Raw genomic sequence first — 6416 nt, forward strand, 5'->3', positions numbered from 1 at the left:
CTTAGGATACCTAACTAATGAATTTCGGGCCTTAGTATTCAAAATATTTAGTTTTAGTTGATATTTTAGGATATTTTGATTTAATTAGTTAAAAAATATATTAGAATAATGACATGTTAGATTAAATTATCTTGATTAATTAATTTTTATGTTAGAATAATTGAATTTAAGTAGTTAGATTATGTGTTAAACATGTAGGGTTGTGTTGCTTTTTTTATGGTTTGTGAGGTCGTATTGGTGCATTTCCTAGTAAGGGTTGAGTATTCACACCAATATCCGTGAATCCAGAAAGGTATAATCGGAACAAAATTTTGAATATGAGCTTCCGACTTTAGAAGCCGAGACCCTCGTCCTTCTTTGGTCGAGTCATTTGGTTCCAACTAATCCACACCATACGCCTTTCAGCCTTTTCTGTCCCACCAGAAATGAGACAGGAAACTATGAATTTCAGATAGGAGAGTATCTAGTAATCTAAAACATGATAGTGTGTATATAGGAACTGCCTCGCCCATAACCCTTAGGAGAACTTGCCTGCCTCCAGTTGACAATAGATTTTACTGCCATCTATCCACCTTTTCCCTTAGGTAGCGTTTGTTTTGAGATACTGGGACAGAGACTGGAAGACTGAGACTCAGTATCATGTTTGTTGGCTCAAAGATTGGTACTAAAATTTCTGTCTCTGTCCCCAAAATTTCAGTATTTCAGTACCTCCAAAAAGTGGGGACACATGGGACTGAAATTTTTAGAGACGAAGACTGAAACTTTAATAACATTTTATACCTTAAATACCCTCATTTCAATTAATTAATTCTAATTTTACCCTTTGTGCAAATGAAATTAGAGCTTCATTCTTGTTTCAATTTCTGTCTCCCACTTTGCACTAAACAGAATACTAAAATTTATTTTAGTCTCTGTCTTTTAGTCTATGTCTCTCAGTCTCAGTCTTTCAGTCTCTATCTCTACACCAAACGCTACCTTACTTTTTCCTTGATTTCACTAAAAATTTCTCTCTTGGATTTCTGGACAATAGAAGGAAGCCTCGAATACATATTCTGAGCTCCAATGTGAGTGATATTTAATCTGTCTGCTATATGTTTCTGAATCTAAAGAGGGGTGTTGTTGTTAAAAAAGAGATCCGATTTATTCAAATTAACTTGTTAACCACTAACACCTTCATATAAATTGAGCAAGTTCATAATGTTTTTACAATTCTCTTTTGAGACCTTACAAAATAGGATAGACTCATTAGCAAATAGCAAGTGGTTTATAATAGGACATCGCCGATTAATCTGAATCTCTGGGACCTGTTTATTTTGTTCTGCTTTGTGTATTAAGAAGGAAAAACCTTTTGCACAAAAAAAAATAGGGAGAAATGGTGTCACCCTGCCGATGCCCTTTTCTAGCTTAAAAAATCCAAAGGGTTAACTTTCCACAACAATAGAATAAGAAACAGTTGACACAAGTTCACGAATCTAGTTAATAAATTTTGTCCCAAAACCTAGTTTGTCCATAATGAACCATAGAAATCTCCATTCAACTCTGTCGTAGGCTTTGCTCATATCCAACTTGATATCCAGTTCGGTCTCCAGACCACTCTTCTTGTTTTTAAGATAATGCATGCATTCATGTGCTATTAGAATGTCATCAGAGATAAGCCTTTCTTTCTTAAAAGTACTCTGAATAGGACTTATCTAAATGCATGAATTTTTGCAGTTTATGAACCAAGACTTTAGAAATAATTTTATATATAACTGTAGACAGACTTATTGGCCATACCTAAGTCATGTTGCTAGCATTAGTAATCTTTGGAATCAAGCAAGTCTAAGTATGGTTAAAACTCTTAAGAATTTTTCCCCCCAAAGAAACTCCGAATAGCCCTGAAAATATTCCCTCCTACAATGTTTCAATACTTCTGAAAAAATCTAGCAGTCATACCATCATGTCCTGAAGTACTCTGGGGATAGACACTAAAGGTGGCTTGCTCACTTCCTCCATAGATACTGGTCTTTGCAGCCGTCAGTTCATGAGAGCTATAACCTTCGACTCAAAGCCCTCAAAAATAGGTCCTAGGACTGTTTGACCTATAAAGGAAAAAATTCTCTGAAGTAATTCTTAACAATTGTTGCTATATCTTGGTGCATGGAAGGTGCATTTCTAGTAGGGCTAATTAATCTCTAAATCTTGTTCCTCTTGGTTCTACCTTTGAACTTCTTATGAAAGAAAGTTGTGTTTTTATCCCATTCTTTGAGCTACTTGATTCTGGATTTTTCTTTCCAATATCTTTCTTCATTAAGCATTGCTTTCTATAACTTCTGTTCTAGCTCCATAATTTTCGCACCTTCCTGAATCCGACTTTGTCTTAGCTCTTCTATTTTCACGACAAGCTAATTAATGGCCCTTTTAGAGTTAGCATTGCTGGACTACTACCATTGTACTAACTTATGGCAGTAAAGTTTAATCTTTTGAGCCACCACATACATTGTCGAGCCTTCTATGCTAGTCTTTCAGACCTCCTCAATTAAACACCAAACTTCCTCCAGTTCACACCATCTATCTTGGAACTTAAACTTGCGTTTTGATTTCTCTGAATGGGGAGAGGAATCCATGAGCAACGGGGTGTGATCTGAGCCAGTCTCGGTTAGGCAAAGAACCATCGGATTAGGTTACAATTGTAACTAGTCCTCAGTCGCCAAACATCTATATAGTCTCTCCTGAATTAACTCATCTCCCCTCCTTCTATTACTCCATGTGAATTTCCTGCCAATCATACCCAAATTAGCCATTAAATTTTCTCCAATGAAATTGTTAAATTCTGCCATAGCCACTGGGGACTTTTCTCCTCTTCCCTCTTTTTCACTTGGGTTGGTAATGGTATTGAAATTTTCTGCAACAATAATTTTTTCTCTGTTTTGTGTGATCAGTGCTGATATCTTTTTAAATTGTTGACGCTGGAGTTGGTCGTTATGATTGAAGTGCACACCAATGACAACCAGCTCTCTCCCAGATAGATATCCTTAATTCTCGCTGCTATAAAGAACTCCTCAACTTCCAAAATCTCCGCATCCACACCCTCTTTCCATATCAAAACTATGCCACCAACCCTCCCATTTGGTTCCACCATGTACCACTTTTCAAAGCCACATTTTCTCATCTTTACCTCCATTTGTTGAGATTGATTTTTGGTTTTACTAATAAAATCAATCTCGGAGGAGTGAGATTTGCTAATCCCTGTAAGATTATGGATTGTCAGGGGTCTCCCCAAATCTCGACAATTCCATATAAGTAGTCTCATAGATCCCTAAGTGCCATTTTACGGCTGGCACCCCCACCATTGCATCATTCTTTTGTTTCTCTTCTAAACATATCAGTTGCTGTGGATTTGCATTTTTCATGTCCTCGTTCTCTATTTTTGCACCAGTAATTCTATTATATTCCTCCACTTTCTTTCTTGCCATCTTCTTTAGGCTCTATTTTGCATTCATACTTTCTTGATGTTCTACCCCCATCATTTGATTTTTCTTCATATTTGGTGGCACTATTATGTCAAATAGAACCTCATGGGACTTGGATTTTTCCAACTTTGTAGCCTCAGTCTCAGATTCTCCCTCATTCCTCCTATTCTCCTTGATTAGATGATAATTATTTGCTTCCTGTTTCTTCATGTGTTCATTATTGTCATTCATTGAGAAATTAGAGAAACTATCAACCAGCCACGCAGGGAAATGCTTTTTTCGAGGAACGCTTCTTGAGTTATCAGCAGAATTTGGTGCATTACGCTGTTCTTCTTCAAAGATGTACACTTTTCTTCCAACTTGATCCACCCTAACCCATTTTCCAATTTTGTCTTGCTTCATGTTACCTTCATTGGAGTCCCACATGAATAATTGACAATGCTTCACCTCATGTCCCAGCATCGCACAACACGTGCAAAAGGTGCCTAACCGCTCATAGCTCAACCCTACTTCAATGAGTTGTTGGCCTGGTCCAACAATTCGCAGTTGATAATTAATCTTCTTAGCGGCCTCCAATTCCATCTTTGCTTTCATAATTCTTGATTCATTATCCTTAATCTAAAAAAAACCACATTCTATCACCTTTTTAATGCTATTTCTGAGTTTTCTCCCCACTTGCAAGGTTTTATAGCTCTCAGGTAGCCCCCAGAATTGTATCCATACTAAAAAGCTATGGGTCAAACACCCTTCTACATGATCCATCTCCTTCCAACGTCGAACATGGAGGATGAAATCCTTGAAAAGCCAAAGAGATCTTTCTCTATTTGTAACGTATGCAATTCACTATTGAAGAAGAATTGGAATTGGTTCCCTCCCCTTTCAACAACCCTAAACCCACCTTGTCTCTGCCAGATAGCATTCAAAGCATTAGTCATTGTCCCTGCTAAGAAGAATTTTACAGCCACTATCCCCCCAACAAGGCTTTTGGAGCATGCCCTAATGCCTTGACGGATGTCATCTTCTCCTACTGCCACAACTTCCTCTGTCTCTTTCTCACTGTCTGCTTGATTGTGCTAGTCTCCTCGTATTCTTTCCTACTCCATTTTGTCTTGTTACACATATTTGATTAGATTAGAATTCAAAACTTTCTTTTCTCACAAAAGCTCATAAGAGCACTTTTGCCCTAGCAAAACTCTTGGGCTGCGTTTGTTTCTAAAAATAGGACAGGACAAGACACCGAGAACAGGATAGGACAAGACACTGATGGACAGAGACATAAAATTTTGTGTTCTTGTATTCTGTTTGTTGATAAACTAGAACAAATTATGAAAATTTAATTTATTCTTATTTTTTTTCATTCAAAAGATTTGAGATGAAAAATATAACAATAAAAAATATAATTATAAAAAATTAACAAGAATAATGAAAGAAAAAATAAAAAATAAGTTGTGTCCCTTGTTAGTGTTTCTGTGTCCTTCCTGACAGGATGGACACAAAATATACTAATTCAGTGTCTCTGGGTACATTGTCTCTATCCATGTCTCCTCTGCCAAACATGATTTTGTGTCTGTGTCCCTATCTCAGTGTCATGTCTCTGTAAACAAATGCAGCCTTGGAGAAATCCTAAGGACATTTACATAAATTAAAAATTTCTTTTTAGATAGCTATTACATACTTGCTATTATTATACTATTGAATTTTATAAAAATGTAGAGTAACAAGTCTATAATACGTTATTTTCTTGATAAATACGTTTGGATTCAAATCTTATGAATAGAAAAATTATGAATATTATTATTATTAGATATATGTTATAGTAATTTTAGATTTACCACATTATTCACACACTATTAAAATATTCCAAATACTCAACTATTATTGGAGAACTATAATAATACCAAATTTTGAAAGAAAACACATAAATTTGTGAAAGAAAATACGGAATTTTTTTTACCTTTTTATCAATAAGTACAACTTTTTTATAGAAAAATACAAATGTTCTACTTTTTTTTTCCATCCTCATCTCTTTTGGTTCTTTTCAATTTGTTTTTCTCTTCTTCTTCTTTGCTTATTTGTTTATTTATTTATTTATTTATTTATTATTATGATTATTTGATACAACAACAACAAACAACAACAAAGTCTTGTCCCACTAAGTGGGGTCGGCTACATGAATCAAACGACGCCATTGTACTCTGTCATGTATTATGTCTACAGAGAGACCGTTTACATGTAGATCTCGTTTGACCACCTCATGGATGGTCTTCTTAGGTCTTCCTCTACCTTTCGCCATTTGTCCATCTTCCATCTCATCCATCCTCCTGACTGGATGTTCTATCGGTCTTCTTCTCACATGTCCAAACCACTTGAGGCGCGATTCAACCATCTTTTCCACAATGGGTGCTACTCCAACTCTCTCCCTTATATCTTCATTCCTTATTTTATCCAATCGCGTATGACCACTCATCCATATCAACATCTTCATCTCTGCCACACTCAGCTTGTGTTCGTGTTCCCCTTTAGCCGCCCAACACTCCGTACCATACAGCATAGCCGGTCTTATAGCGGTGCGATAGAATTTACCTTTAAGTTTTAAAGGCACTTTTTTGTCGCATATAAAACCAGATGCACTTCGCCATTTTGACCAACCTGCTTAGATACTATGATTTACATCATGTTCAATCTCTCCATTATCCTGTATGATGCACCCAAGATACTTAAAACTTTTAACTTTTCGTAGGATGTTTTCTCCAATCTTCACCTCTATGTTGAGGTTTTCCTTTCTCAGACTAAACTTACATTCCATATATTCTGTCTTGCTACGGCTTATGCGCAAACCATACACTTCTAGAGCTTCTCTCCATAACTCCAACTTCTTATTTAGGTCTTCCATTGACTCTCCCATAAGGACGATATCATCGGCAAAAAGCATGCACCATGGCACAGGCTCTTAGATGTGTTCTG

The sequence above is a fragment of the Arachis hypogaea genome, chromosome 13 (assembly GCF_003086295.3).
Source record: "Arachis hypogaea cultivar Tifrunner chromosome 13, arahy.Tifrunner.gnm2.J5K5, whole genome shotgun sequence".
Taxonomy (NCBI): Eukaryota; Viridiplantae; Streptophyta; class Magnoliopsida; order Fabales; family Fabaceae; genus Arachis; species Arachis hypogaea.